This window comes from Equus asinus, chromosome 3 (assembly GCF_041296235.1).
Source record: "Equus asinus isolate D_3611 breed Donkey chromosome 3, EquAss-T2T_v2, whole genome shotgun sequence".
Classification (NCBI taxonomy): Eukaryota; Metazoa; Chordata; class Mammalia; order Perissodactyla; family Equidae; genus Equus; species Equus asinus.
Genome location: NC_091792.1, coordinates 107,067,775 through 107,084,030, shown reverse-complemented (window position 1 = coordinate 107,084,030; position 16,256 = coordinate 107,067,775). Strand labels below are relative to the sequence as shown.

The 16,256-nt window shown below is 36.8% G+C and overlaps 1 long non-coding RNA gene across 1 annotated transcript; it reads left to right on the top strand.

Annotated features, from left to right (window-relative positions):
* Positions 1–1,900: 1,900 nt before the first annotated feature.
* LOC139044857 (uncharacterized) lies at positions 1,901–7,953 on the top strand. Its single transcript, XR_011502212.1, has 6 exons — positions 1,901–1,992; positions 2,948–3,014; positions 3,872–3,892; positions 3,969–3,998; positions 5,069–5,211; positions 7,809–7,953. It is a non-coding gene; the product is annotated as an uncharacterized lncRNA (long non-coding RNA).
* Positions 7,954–16,256: the final 8,303 nt, after the last annotated feature.

The window sequence follows — 16,256 nt, the reverse complement described above, 5'->3', positions numbered from 1 at the left end:
TGTTCCTAGAGTATGAAACCATAACTAATACAAGAAGCTTACTCTGCTGTTTAAAGTCCACTATTCTCTTTCCCACTGTCATCCATAATCCCCATACTTCCTATGGTGTTAGAGCAGAAAACAATGGGCGGAAGAAAGCCTACGTTTTGGTGTCCCAACCTAAAGTATGCCTGAGTTAGGTTTACTTGTAGGCTGTAAATGTATATATCAGCACCTATCAGTTTTTATTGCTGGCAGTTTGTGTTTGTTGCTGTCATCGGGTGGCTGTGCCTTTGGAGCAGTAGTTCATGTTTTCTTCACTCGGCTGTGACTTTCACAGGTCTATCAGAATAGTGACTGGTACCATTGGCTAAATGAATCTGTGAAGAAACAGGGGAGGCAAGGAAGAAGGGGAAGAAAGTCAGTGGGGAGGGAAACAGAAAGGAAACAAGGAAGGAAGGAAGGAAGTCATTTGACGTTTCCAAAATGAATAAAGCACGGTTTATTTTTGACAATCGGAATTATTTCATCATTACTGAAGTCTGTATATCTCTTTTCCATCAGAATATGTCAAGACAGATGTGTTGAGCATTTGAGAAGATCCTGCCTATCTACAATGCTTAGAAATCAATGAAACAAGGAACAATCAGATTGATTAAAATTGAATTTGACTTTAATTCTCTGTTTGCCTTAATGAGGCATCTCTCTGGCTTTGTATACTAGCTAGAGAATAACAAAAAATTTTAATGAGGTGTTCAAATATACCATAGAATATTCACCTAGTGAATGTTGCCTTAAAACACCTGAAATAAAATTAAACTTTAAGTTCTGTTAATGGGGTCAGGTCTACAGACAAATAATACATTTATGTGTCTATTATGTGGCTCCTTAAACTTTATGGTACACGGAAATCTCCCGAGATATCATTAAAATGAGATTCCTAGTGCACTTCTGAGACCCTGATTCAACGTGTCTAGAAACAGGGCCTATGTATTTGCATCTCCAGCAAGCTCTCAGGTGGTGCTGATTCTGATGGTCCCACCCACCACACGCTGAGTAACAATGGACTGGTATAGAGAATTTATCTTAACTTTAGCAATCATTTTATGATACTCAGTTCTGAGTGCATTGAATTTTCCAACCAGTAGCAAAGAGGTCAGCCTTTATCCACATTAGCCTAGAGACTTAGTAAAAGCTAATTTTTCCTTCTATCTAGCGTATTCATGTCAACACATGGCTTCCGTTGAGGAACATGAACTTCTAAAGACTCAGAGGAAGGAAATTAAATTCCAAAACACCTGCATCTAGATACTATGTTTAATAAACAGTACTGAGTGCATCTGGTCATTTGACTTTAAAAATTGAATTATTTTATCACACAATACTGAAAAGACTACCAAACTTTTGCCAACATTTTAATACCCTTTCAGACTTAAAATGCTCTAAAGGCCGTAGAATAAAAGGACAATTTGATCCTTTGTAGGAAACACATTGGAAATAAATGCTGACTCTGATTTTGTCATGACAGTTTTCACTGTTTGTCAGGCAACAGGAAACATTTTGATAAGTTGATGTGATTTTTGACAGAGACTTGTTCCATCTCGGACGCCCCTTTGTTGAAACAGGGCAGATGGTGTTCTACGGAAACACTTTTACCACCTCAATTCATTTCTACACGTTGTTTACTCTAGCACACTGTTCCTTTTGGCTTACTCACACGTGCCTAGACTAACACTGGGAGTCATTTGCTGGGTACATTTGGTTCCTGGTCACTTTGCTTCACAATCCGCTATTGTAAAATCACCCTCTTAAGTTTATTTTTGTCATCTGTGGGCACAGACTTTGGGCGTGATTTTCAGTTTTATAATATAATCTCATAATTGACAGGATTTAGAATGACAAATGGAGGATGTCAGTGTGTTTAAATAGGTGAGCCCTCTAGAAAAGCACATCACTCCTCAGGGCATCAGAATTCCAGCTCTTTGGGCTCTTGATTCTCATCTTTGGTGAAAGGTAATATATTCATGTACAGTCTAATATGATGTCTTATTCTACTTCTGTTTATAAAATGTATATATTGATCAGAAAAAAAGTCTCTACTCATTATTTACCTTTGCGCTTGAAAAATATTATTTGGATGTCTAATTCAGAAATCAATAATTATCGTTACTTTTCAGCAGCCACAGAATTGTGTTCACTTGCATATACAGAATTACAGAAACATATAAAGAGTTCCAGATTTGGTTAATTGTGTTGAATAAGAGAGTTTGGATGATTAAATCACTTTTGCCAATGCAATTTCTCAAAGCATCCTCATATATTTTCTGTGAAACTTATTTTCAAGTTGATTTTTCTCCCCCTGGTATCACGAATTTTCTAATACCAGGGTTACACCATCTAAAACTTTTAAGTCAGAAACCAGGCTCATTTTCACTAAATGTATGATAAAAAGCATTCCCTGTTGCTTGTCATTCTACATTCTAAACATTTCTTTCAACTCCACCTTCATTGTTGTCTCGAACATCATTACGGAAGGCTACTAGACTCTCACAACCATCTGAGTGATCAGCCTGGCTCCTTCTTTGTCCTTCTTACAGCTGAACTATTTTGCTTCCTACACGCTATCCTCTCTCTCATTTATGTTTCTTTGCAGGTTCCCATTTTACTCATTCCGTAGAGTCTAACACTAGATTTACCTTTTCTTTGCTTTAATACCCTTATTCACTCGATCTGTTTAAGATTTCCATTATGGGTGTTTTTTTAGCACAGCTTTCCATAGCAGAGCACTTATCTTTACTTATCAACGTCCCCCTCTAGTCTCTCAGTTCCATGATGCCAGGCAATGTGTGTCAGTTGTCTTGGGATTTCTAGCATGTTTCATAATGCTTGGAGCCTAGTTTGAGTAACAAATGTTTGATTTGTAATGCAGGAATGAATGTGCTACTGATGTTTCATGTATGCTTCACAGGACTCAGCCAAACATGAAGATCCTTGCATTTGTCTTTTTTATCTTGGCTCTCCTGGTTGCCATGATTGTAAGTATGTCATGGAATTTTGAAGAATATGTTCTCCTTACTTCTCCAAAACATCTCTCTTATTTCCTGGGTTCTGGCCTATGTTTGCATTTACCTAAACATGGCTGTATTAATTTTAATGTTTTAACACAGACAATTTCTTTGAATTCAGCTACATAAGTTTATTAAGGACTGAGAATAAATCTTGAGTACGAATAAAAATGGACACACCTGACCTTCCTGAAACTCTTTTCTCCTCCTCCTCTCCACCCTCCTTTGTTTCCTCTTCTGTTAAAATTATTGATTCCTTTCACTTTGGTTTACTTTGTCTAGTTACTGAGAAGCCCATCAAGAAATAATAATAATATTTCAATTTATCGGACAAATTATAGTGAATGCTTCAAAAACAAATTGTTTATCACATTAGCTTTCTATAAGAGGACAGAAGTGCAAAACTTGAAAATCAAGAAGAATAGCCAAAAATGTAATGGCAACTTTATCAGCACAACAAACATTTGAATAGCTTTGGAGTCACCAAAACATAGTCATATAGAAACCATTTGTCTGGAGCAAATCCAAAGTTTAGCTTTCCATTTTTCCCTCTTCTATTCACGGTGATATTTTCCTCCATTTTACATGCAAAGGAAATTGAACCAAAATGAATTGATATGCGAATGTAGCACATTAGTTATTGCAAGAGCCTACCCTTCACTCATCTTAAAGACGCCATTAAACAAAAACAAACTAGTTTAGTGGATCAGTTACCAAGACTTTGCTTCCATTTTGTTCAATCATAATTGTAGCAGCTAAGTGCTTTTTTACACTCTAGAGTTATAAAATTAAGATGTTAACTCTTTTCTTCTTTTCTTTTTTCCAAGGGAGCCGATTCATCTGAGGAGGTAAGATATTCTCATTTCCTAGAAAACTAGGAATTAAACACATATTAAATTTTTAATTTGTTCTTTATTTTAACAGAGATTTAGAAGGCATGTGAGAAGATACCCGGTAAGCATTCCTCTGATAATGTGGTACACTACAACCACAGTTTCTTCTCTGAGTATTTATTCTATAAATAAGAACCAATACGTAGCTCTGAAACATGTCTGTATAATGACTGGCTCAAGTGCACATTGATTTTATTTATTTATGATACACTGGCAAAAGACCCAAAAGTCTTGTGTACTAGTAGCATTTAGATGGAAACTCACAATGCCACCCTAAGGAAGACAATTATTCCCTCAGATCTTAGGTGTCTTTGTTGATAAATAATTACCTTGATGAAACAATTGTTGAAATTCTAATTCTGTTAAGTGTAACATATGTTTAATGGAGCACAGAGGGTGATAAAGGCACATATGGTGTGGTAAATTTCCACCTGCTGATTCTTTTGGAGACTGATGAAATCATTTGGATAAACTGACCATGATAAATAAGATAGAAAATTTCATTTATTTATTATTTTTCTGAATGCAATGTATCTTTGACAACTCATATTATTTTGGTATGTGCTGTTAATGTGATAAGTTCTCAAACATTGATGTTACCAATACAGTAAAGAGATGAATTTAAAATGGCACCCAATAAAAAGATGAGAAGGAGGGATGAAGATATTTGCATTAACAGAAGTCAATATTAAACAATGTAGGAGTTTTAATAGAAAATAAACTCGTTATAAATCTCAAGTGAGCAGTAGCAATCCCACCTAAGCTGGAATTAGTAAATCCATCTGCCCTGGAGTAGTCAAGGATGGGCAATGTAGAAGCTTAGAGATAACATTATAAAGGCTATCAAACCTTTTTCCAGTGGTTGGCTATCATTTATGAACCATGTGTGTTACAAAACAACAACATTTTCAACAAACAGTAGAAATGGAAACGATCATTTTTACCTTCTCTTCGACATTTTTCTCAGAAAACAGTGAAAAACTAAACATTTGAAACACAATCATGGAGATGTTGTATAAGGTCCTATGAGCTTTACCAACTTAAATTTTTTAAGTGACCTGATTGTGAGATATTTGCACTGTCATTGTCTCAATTCTCTACAATGTTCTCTTTCCTTTTGTTGGTATACAGAGAGAGTATTTTAATTCTCAGCTATCTCAAGAAGATAGACCTTATCAACCTGATCCATCAATTTATTATCCTGAATATCCATATCCATATCCAGTGCAATATCGTTAGAATGCTGTTCAGTACCACAGGACGGGATTACAGAGGTAAGCTGGGTCTAGTGACATTTTCGTTCTCCAGAAAAGTCAATGGTGACAGTTACAGCAAGAAAAAGCAAAAGCAAGCCATCAAACCAAAAGCAGCCCCAGGTTAAGAAATGTATCCCGGGGGAGCTCTCCTGAAGTGTAGTTACTGATCTAAATGTTACTAAAAGAAATCTTCTGTCCTACTGTGGTGAGGAGCCTCTGCTTTGGGGACGGAGAGACCTGCGTTTGCGTCCTGTTCCGGATCACTAGTTTCATGACCTTGAACTATTCTTCGTCTTTTCTAAACCTCAATTATCTCGTGGACAAAATAGGTGTTACAACAATACTTAGCCACTCTGTAGAATTAGTGAAACTATTGAAAGACATATTATATAAGGGCCCTGAATCAGAACGTCTATGACTGTGGCTGCAGCCCGCCCTGCTGCTAAATCTGCGCCTGGAGGCTGTTTCAAACTTTTTCCTAAATGTGATCTTTCAGGCAGCTTCACAAGCATCATCTGGAAACTTGTCAGAAATTTAGGGTCTAAAGTTGTATTCCGACTAGTGAATTAGAATCTGCATTAAATAAGATTCCTGTATGGTTTATAACACCACAAAGTTTGAGAAGCTTTGCCTTAAACAATTAGGATAGGGACCACTGCTCTAATAGAATACCAGCAAGGAGTTAAGGAGATATTAGCAATTCGCTCTTTAGAAAGCCAGTTTGACCTAAAACTATACTATGTGTTCCAAATTCTATGAAAGATTCAATATTTCACTCCAAAATAAAGCAATCCTTTTGGAGATAAAATAAAACAGTCGGACAATTCAAAGTGGATTAGTTGCAGAGGATTTCAGTTATTTTAAATGCCCTTGGAGAATTTCTTCAAATGGAATTCTCAGTTGCCATTAATGACAGAGTGAGGAGTCCGCACTTGGCTCTCTAGGCTTTAAGTAATAGCTGAAGATATCTGATCAGGAAAGAGGATATAATCATATTATCTTGAGCAGATAAATACAGATGAAAAGTGCAGGTTCTGTTTAAGCAGAGGTGTGTGAGAACTGAAATAGGTTGGTAATAGAAAGGCTTAAAAGGAACATGGGCAATGGTCCAAGGAAAGGCTAGATTAAACAATGGGTTGAAAGAAAGACCAAATCAGGAAGGGAGAAAAAAGAAAGGGATGCAAGTTTTCAGGATTAGAGTAGCAAATAAAAGTGCTGAGCACAGATGCCTTAAAAGAGGCAATGCTCTGCTGTTATTTCTCTGTCGTTGATGTTTTCCTTCAGGGCATTATCCTTTGTGTGTATATTTTCCTTGGTTTAAGTAGGGGATGCTGAGGAAGACAATTTGGCTACCTTAGTTTGAGAGAGAATAGCATTCGAACTGAAAAAGCAAGTGGGCTAAAATGCAGAACTGAACCGCTGAACCTCATGTCCGAAGTGACAAGGGGAGGAAAAGATGATGGAAATTCATGCAGTGGATATTTCTGAAGTCCCTGAAGAACCAGGAAAAGTAACAGCAGCTTGTTTGTGTAATGAGTTTGGCTATGAGATTTGAAGAAGTGGAAATAAAGGAGTTCTTTAAAAGACTGGAAAGAAACGATTAGAAATAGATACTGTTTCTTGTGTTATTATTTTGGCAAGCAAGAGTCCAAAGGAAATTTGTATTCGTTCAGTCGTCAGATATTTCTTGACCACATCGTGGGCGTGCAATGAGATAGCCACAGGGATATAAGCACCAGTAGGCCAGAGTCTCTGCATTCAACACGTCTTACCTAGTTTTAAAGATGACTATAAAGTCAGACAATCATCAGTCAGAATAGCATTTGATAAAGAAGTGATGTGGTTGGGTAGATTTTTTAGGCACATTACACAGGCAGGAGTATGGCAGCTAGAGTGAGAGGGAGTATAGACGGACAATAAAAAAGTCCATTGGGAAACCATCAAACTAATTTCGGACGAGTAACGTAAGCACTTGAACAAAGAAAGAAGTAGTAGAGAGAGCAGCAATTTCCTCTAGAGTCCGATTATATAAGTACTTTGGAATAATTTTAATAACGCTTTTTCATGTGAGTGATCTTAACGTAGGCACAGTTTTTGGTCAAGGTCTTTTTCATGTCAAATCAAAAAATCAAAACAAATCCAAACTTTGACAGCTAGAAAGTTCATCCAGAAGCAAGAGCTTGCAGTAGGGAGAACTCTCAAATCTCAACAATCTGCACATTTTTCAAAATCAAACAGAAAAAGGCCTTCCTTCTATCGGTAAGGAGAGGGAAGCAAAGATTAGCAGAAACTTTTAAGGGGAAATTGGGCAAGCCGAGGGAAACGAGCAGCAGACACTGGTAGGCAAAGCGTCCACTGTGGTCAGTCGATTCTCAGGTAAGCCGGTAAGGGGGCACGTTCCCCTTCCTAGTGCTTGCTCAGGCTCGGAGGTAAGCAGAGTTCAGGGGCACGTAAGAAGGAGATAAACCTGACTAACATTTGGTGGAGACAAAGCAGAGGGCAACAAACAGGCAACTGTGAACACTTGGTCAGTTACATTTAGGTAACGCTCAGAAACAAGAGGGCACAAGGGTTTTGGCAATGACTTAATCTGAATGCTTTCTCTTTATCCACAGGCTTGGCGGGAGATTCGATTTTCTCTGTGCTCATGATGATTATTCCTACTCAACAACCCTTTACCCATCTGGCAACGTTATGTTAGCCCTCATCTAACAAATACAGCCAAAGTTTTTTTAAAGCATCCTTTTGAATAATTCAAAAGAGTAGCATATTATATGCATTCTCTTATGGATGATATTGGAATTTAAAAAGAATTTGAGCCATAAATGGTTTCCAGCATTTCCAACACAAAAAAGAAAATTCAATCAAACAGTGTTACATGAACAACACAACCCGAGATCAATGGTCACTCCTTTTAAATCAGTGGTAATAATATTCTCTGAACTATTTGATTTTTTCCACTTTGTTCTCTGTGTTAATTGCACTACAGAATGAGAAAAAGCTTGCCATGCATAATAAAGTGATCTATCAAGCACATACTGTATACGTTCTTTTCTTTCCCACTGTGTTAGTTTCCTAGGGCAGCCATAACGAAGGACCCAAGCTGGTGGCTACAAAAACAGGAGTTTGGTTCTCCTCCTTCTGCAGGCAGGGCCTGGCTCTCTGACAGCTCTAGGGCACGGTCCTTCTTTGCCTCTTCCCAGTTCCTGACTGGTCTCGGCAATCTTTGTCATTCTGTGGTTTGTAGATGCAACCTTCAGTCTGTCTCTGTTGGCACCAAGCTGTCTTCTCCCTCTGGGTCTCTCTCCTCTTCTCACAAGGACACCTGTCATATTGGAATAAGGGCCCACCCTACTCCAGTAGGAGCTCATCTTAATGAATTCCATCTGCCATGACCTCTGTTTCCAAGAAGATCAGATTCTCAGGTATTGGGAGTTAGGGTTTCAGCATATCTTTGGTGGAGGGACACAGCTGGCCCATGTCACCCATCTACTCTCAGTTCTCTATAAAATTTTTCTGCAACCATCATATGCCAATACTTCTAATATCCTTCAGTATGTCAATATTCCTCAGGTTAACACAGACAGTGCTATTTCATCATCTTCTGCAACAAAGATTATAGAAGGAAGCAGGTCAAGACACAGCTGGGTGGTTATTTAAAGGGAAAGAAAATCATCCAGGCAATCCCATTTTAACTTTGAACTATTCTGTACTAAAAGGAATTTCAATCCAGCCAGTTTGCATGAAATCACTAGAATACTAATCAAAATCTTACCTTTAGTTTTAAGCATACATGAGGAAACCTGATTCACTTTCAGCACGCAGCTGGACAGAAACTCTCAGCTATACAATGGTTTATTATAAACATTGGCAGCTAAAAACCCACACGTTATGCTGTTGTGTGACCTTTATGAGATACAAAATTTTATTCACCAAGATTCTTGGAGACAGGGCTTCTCTTCCTGAGAGCAGCAGCCAAAACTGAAATCCAATCTCCAGTCGCCAGAGGGGTGCACGCAACAGAGAGGCCCACTGTTGGGAGCAGAGACATAGGAAAGAAACAGAAGGAGAGGGCTGAGGAATCAGAGTGAAGGGAAGTTGGTAGAATGCTGAGTTACGTGTGCTGTATGCTCTCCCTTCAAGTGCCTTTTGACTCTCTGCTTGACACTTTGGTGTGTAAAAGACTTCTGAAATTTAACAAAGCCAAAATAGAACTCTTTGTTCTACCGTTACCCCAGTTTCAGCTAATTTGACTGTGCACTTGCTCAAATTCAAAACCTAAGAATAGTCTTCGATCATTTTTCTCCTCTACCCTTCACTTTTTACAAGCAAGCAATGTATATCTCGTAGGCTTTCCCTCTAATATTAATATATATTAACATATGTATTGTTTTATAATATATGCCTTTTATGTGTGTGTATACATATATACATATATATGTGTGTGTGTGTGTGTGTGTGTGTGTATATATATATATATAAAATTGACTAAAACTTCCACTCACTAATTTGACCCAGTGAAACTTTTATTTGTAAAAGAATTCAGATACAGTCTGGTTCCAAAACACATATTTCATTAAGAAAGCAAGAGGTCCTATCAACATTCTATCAATCAGGTGTTGTTAAGAAATTAGGCAGCGAGAAATAACTTTGCTTTGTGGCTGTCTTTTGGAAGAGACTGGATTTGTCAGCTAAGATTACAGAAATAAGGAGAGTAAGAAAGGATCACCATTTAAGAAAGTATGGGAATAGACTGGTGGAAGACTATGAGCTCTTAGACAAAGTTGATTAGGGATGATGAGTAAGAAATACATTTAAGAAATGTGTTAGAAGGCAGAAAAGACAGAATATCATTTAACTGACTCAGTTACAGAAATTGTATTTGCACGTACTGTGAGAGTTGTATTATTGAATAGTATGTAATATTCCAAAAGATTTTAGTCAAACAAATTTGTCTGATCTGGCACTCTTTGACATAGTTTCCTCTTTTTTTTTTTTGCTGAAGAGGAAGATTAGCCCTGAGCTAACATCTGTGCCAATCTTTCTCCACTTTACATGTGGGTCACTGCCGCAGCATGGCTGACTAGTGGTACAGGTCCGCATCCAGGATCTGAACCTGCAAACCCAGACCACTGACATGGAGCAAATTGAACTCAACCACTATGCCACAGGGCTGGTTCCTAGTTTACTATTTTTGCTGTCTGCAATGCACACTGTCAGGGAAGTGGGAGAATTCCCCCCATCGCTTTTCCTTAAAGTTCTTATGGCTGGTCAAATAATCGAAGAGGCAGGTTAAGCAAGAGAAAATCAAACAAAATTTAATAGCATGTATACATGGGAGAAACCCAGAGGAAACTGAGTAACTCAGCCATCTGGCTGAGTCCGCCTGTTGAAGTACCCTCAGCTACAGACAAGGAGGACATAGTGATCTGGGACTTCAAAGGAGGGGAAGACAGTCTACATAGAGATGGAATGTAAATGTTTGTTAAACGGGTTTTGCTAGGCCCAAAAAATGGCTTTGTTGGTGGTTTGTTGGTGTCCTTTTATCACACCTGTTTTACATCAAACTATAGCTATCACACGATATGAGCTCCTTCCTGGGACAGGCCTTCTATGTTAACATCCCTCAGGCAGTTTTAGGGGGAAGGTCGGATGCTCTTCCTGAGTCTTTTGAGCCTTCATTGTCTTCAGCTCCAAATAGTCTGCAGACCAAGTGGCACATCTTGGGGTGGCCTGCCCTGAACCCCAGCAACACATATTCCTTTATCTGAGTTATAATCACATCCAAATTAAAATACATTATGACACGAATATTTAATTATCACAGGAATTATAAGATTGTCACATTTCTCTTCTTAATCAGAAAAATACAAGAAAAATCATAAAAAGATTTATCTTGATTTTTTCTGTCAATAATAACAGCATATTATAGAGCATTTCACACTTAGAAAAAATTCTTGTGCTAAAAATTATAATTCTTACACACATGAAGTAGAGCTCATAGTATATTCTCCAAAGAACATATCATAAATATTTGAAAAAAAATCATTTTTTCAAAATTGTTTCTTTGTAAGTCTTTATTATTAAAGGGGTACATTTTCATGTGGGTCGTAGTTTATTCTAACAGTTAGTCGGCAAATGTTTGAAAATAAACACCATGTTGGAACTGTTCATGAAGGTATTACCCCTTGTCCAAGATGAGGTCTCAAGATTCAGAAGAGCTCTCTTGAAGAACTAAGAGATGTGCTTCTCAAGTCTGCTGATCTATTTAAACTTACGGAAATCCTTATTTTGATGTAATAAATCATGCCTATTGTGAGATCAAATTATGGAAGCTGATGATAATCCCCTTGGATGTTACGAAGTAAAATAACAAGGTTATTAGAATAGAAGATTGTGAAACAAAGAAGCCGAGTGTTAATAAATTTTTCAAATGTTTAATTCCAATATTAGTCTAGGTATACATGAATACGTCTATGAGGAAAACTACTAGAATAAAGCAAGTGTAACAATGAATTGGAATACCATATGTGTTTCTGTAGAATATCATCTTTTATATTTCAAAAACCTTGTGTTCAAGATGGACATCCTTGTACTAAAAGGAAAACTCTATCTATTTTCTCATATATAGTGATAAGTGTCAAAATATAATTGAGTTTTTAACTTATTTTGACTGTTTTATTGAAATTTATATTTATATTTTGCTATTTCATTTTCTCTCCAAAATGCAATGTCTCACTAGATTCGATGTGATAAATTCATCCTCCACAAAATATATGCCTTGAGGTCAGAACTTTATTATGTCTCACTTAGCAAACTGAACCCTACCACATGGAATTAAATCCACTTAATTTGGGTCTTGGAGAACTCATGCCCTTCAAGTGAGGCTATGTAGTGACATATTTACATGTGATAGAAAAATAACTCTTCTCACTGCCTCACTAAGCAAATTCCTGTACTGAATTTATTTCCTTTTGGTTGGATAATTAACCTTTGTCAAAACAGAATGTTATTGTTAATTTTGTTTTGGTTAAATATGCTGAGTCCAATAATAGGCTATTTGTCCATAAGTTTGGGCTCAAAATTAAACTTGAGGTTGATTTTTGTATCATGTGTTTTAAGGAAATATTTCTAGAGAATATTAAAAGAGCCCCACTGGAAATTTTCTCCCTTAACCCATTTCTGGGTAATATAGAGAAGAATGTGTATGTTCAAAGGAGGCAGCTAGATAATTCAAATAAAAAAATTTTACAAGAGATTACAAGAGAGAAAAGATTACAAGAGATGACAAGATTGTAGCTACATAGGCTCTCCCCTACTGTACATAATCTGAATTACACACTTCATAGTTATTTGGATAATTTTTAAAGATAACTACATCCTGCATTAGTCACTTTTGAAATGGATTGCAGTCTGAGTACATTCATCTTTTCTCTTTCTTTTTCCTTTCTTCCAGATTTCTTTCTTTTCTTGCTTTATTCACTTTTTCATCCAAACAACAGTTATTAAGCACTATTCAAGGCACTGGAAATTTGAGAGTTATGTGACTCTTTGGATAGAAAGTAATATAAAAAAGAAAGAGTCTATAAGGCATTTGGAAATTTAAGCTCCAATGTAGCTACCGTCATATAAATGAAGAAGTTTAAAAACTAGTTTTAAATGTAACTCGACTCCTATTTTACTTTGGAGCATTGAAACAGCACATTATTGAGTCCTCCTGTTTAATCCAACACTATTGGAAGTGTGCAGATTGTGCTTGGTGATCAGAAACAAAAAGAATAGACGATAAATACAAAAGTAGCTTTTTCATGTTATCTATAATCTCATACTCCATGAACAGGAGATAGTTTTAAAAGACTGATGGGCAAGAACATGCCCTGCTTTTTGCAATAAAGGGGAAAAAGCACTTTTATCTCTATGAACCAGTTTCATGTCCTTGAAAATGAAAGGTGTTTCATTTGGAAGACAAATACTTGACACAGGACTATTGCAATTTTATAAGGATGATGCCATAAGGATGCAATACATGCCAAGCTTTTATGCTTCCTTTCTCTGTGTTAATATTTTGAAGTTATTTTATTGAGGTCATGTTGGTTTATGACATTATGTAAATTTCAGGTATCTATTATTTTTTTTCAGCTTCTATGTAGTCTGCACCATGTTCACCACCAATAGTCTGGTTTTTATCCACCACCATACATACATGCCCCTTTATCCCGTTCACTCTCCTACCACCCTCTTCCTCTCTGCTAGCCACCAATCTGTTTTCCTTATCTATGCGTTTTCTGTTTATCTTCCACATATGAACGAAATCATACAGTATTTGTCTTTTTCTGACTTATTTCACTTATCATAATACCCTCAAGGTCCACCCATGTTGTCACAAATGGCCCACTTTTGTTCTTTTTTTGGCTGAGTAGTCTTCCAGTGTATACATGTATACACCATATTCTTCCAATGATGGGTAGTTGGGTTGCTTCTAAGTCTTGAAAGAAAAAAAAAATTATTCGTCTATATGGAATAACAAAAAATCCCAAATAGCCAAAGCAAATCTGAGAGAAAAGAACAAAGCTGGAGGTATCAAACTCCCTGAATTCAAAATATAGTACAAAGCTATAGTAATCAAAAGCGTGTGGTACTGGCAGAAAAACAGACACACAAATCAATGGAACAGAACTGAGAGCCCAGAAATAAAACCACATCTATGGACAGCTAATTTTCAACAAGGGAGCCAAGAGCATACAATGGAGAAAGGAAAGTCTCTTCAGTTAACGATGTTGGGAAAACTGGACAGCCATATGCAAAGGAACGAAAGTAGACCATTGTCGTACACCATGCCTACAAATTAACTCAAAATGGATTAAGAACTTGAATGTAAGACCTGAGATCATAAAAATCCTAGAAGAAAACATAGGCATATGCTCTTTGACATTGGTCTTAACGGTATCTTTTTTTTTTTTTTTCGCTTTTTTAACTACTCCAGTTAGTGGGGAAAAGAAAGTCTCACAGTCAACCTATACACATGAGAAAAGTTATAGTCTGGAGAGTCCCAGGAGAGAGTACAAATCCTAGAAGTCTATTTAGTTATCTGCAAAAGCAGCTACATTAATATTATCTTCTTGTTTCATTTTATTATAATAAAAAATATAGACCTGACAAATTTGTCAGGTCAAACGACATTTGTGTAGAACACATTTGACAAACAAACTGACTTCACATGGATGCATTCTGAAGCTAAAGGATTCAAATGGAAAGATACTCATGGTGCTTATGTTTTAACTTCAGTATAAAATAAACAGAGATATACATAATTGGGTATGTCAGTGTAAATTGGGAGGCAGAAATTCAGGACTGTATTTAAAGATTTGGGTGTTATCAGACTATAGGTGGCCTACAGACAATAGGTAATTAAAATTCTTAAAGTGGCAAGATGATAGAATAGAAGGTATATAGTCAGAAGAAAATGAGGCTGAAGTCAGAAACCTAGAAAACATCAATGTTATGTCTGAGAAAAAGAAGTAGATGCAAAATATATAGAAGCAGTCCAAGAACGAGAATTACAAGGAGACGTACTAACAAGTAGAACTTAATCGATAGGACCGAATACAGTAGTGTCCTTGGGGGCAAGCTACAATTGCCTTTGTTGCATTGTTATTAATAATTGTGAGAATTAATTGAGACAATGAATATTAATCACACTCCGCATGATAGACGCTCAGTAAATTTTAGGTGTCATAATAATTATTACTACTTACATCATAATCATTCTTATTAAAGAAGAATAGCTTTGGTAAGAAGAAAAGGAAGAGAAAGAGAAATTGGCTGAAGACTACAAGATCAGCATACCTTCGAGACTAGAAGGTGAAAGTCAAGTGGGAGGTTGGTGTTGTTTATGCTGAATGGTTTATATATAAGGGTTTTATATACTCTCTCTGATGGAGAAAGGGAGATTCTTTTCTGATAATGAGTGGAGGGGAGATAATTAAAGCCTTGAGGAGAATCATGAAGCTGTTAACAGTTTCTGAAGAACAAACAGGAAAATATAGCTAACTCTAATTCCAACAAGGAAATGTTTGGTAAGCAGTTTTGAGCGTCCAGTAAAGTATAAGAAACATAAACTTACAGAGGGGACAGTTATATGGGTGGGAGATTTGGGTTTTTTCCTTTGGAATTTAGCTGCCTGGGTAAAACACCCCTCCCTGACATACTTTCTTTGAATTCTTCCCATCCCTGGGTTTTCTCAAGACATGCTCGGCGTTCTAGAGTTTTTTCTTTACTCTAGCATGCACCCATCTCAGTGAATTCGCTTTTATTGATTCTTCTACTGGAACTGTGTTCCTCCAGCTAATTCACATTATTTTGATTTCACTGGTTAAACTTCAACTTGCCAGAACTGCTTTCTGGACCACCCTATCTTCAATATTCTCCTACTCCTCTGCCTTATTCTTTGTTAGTGCGGTTATCACCACTTGGCATATTACATATTGTTTCTTTTCTTATTTGTTGTCTTCCTCCAATGATTAGAATGTAAGCACCATGAAGCCAGGATCTTTGATTTGTTTTCTGGTGTACAACAACATCTAGAAAAAATGTTTGGCATATTATAGATGCTCAGTGTTTGTTGAAAGAAAGTCTAAACCACAATGGAAGGCCTTAGAGGTTGAAGTTCTCAGTGCCTGACTTGTTTTTTATGGAGTCACATGGTGGGTTCTCACCTGGGTCAACAGAGACTGTGATAGAAGACTTCAGAATTTTGGTGAAAGTTGTTTGATACAGACAGGAACAAATTGGAGAGATGTTAGGAAAAAGAGTAATTAGTGCTTAAAATACAGCTGTAGATGGGCCTATAGATTTGTAGCATTCAAAGATATCAAGTATAAGAGGCACACTTGAAATTAAGGGTCCTAAGCACGTACAAAGTTATTTCAGTGCTGTCCAAACTAAGTTAAAGTTAGCTGTTATCAAACTAGTTATTCTAGTAACAGTGACCTGGTCTCTCAGTATGAGGAATGGAAAAAAAAGACCACACAGCTAAAAATGCATTTGGAATTTTAATGTTTTGG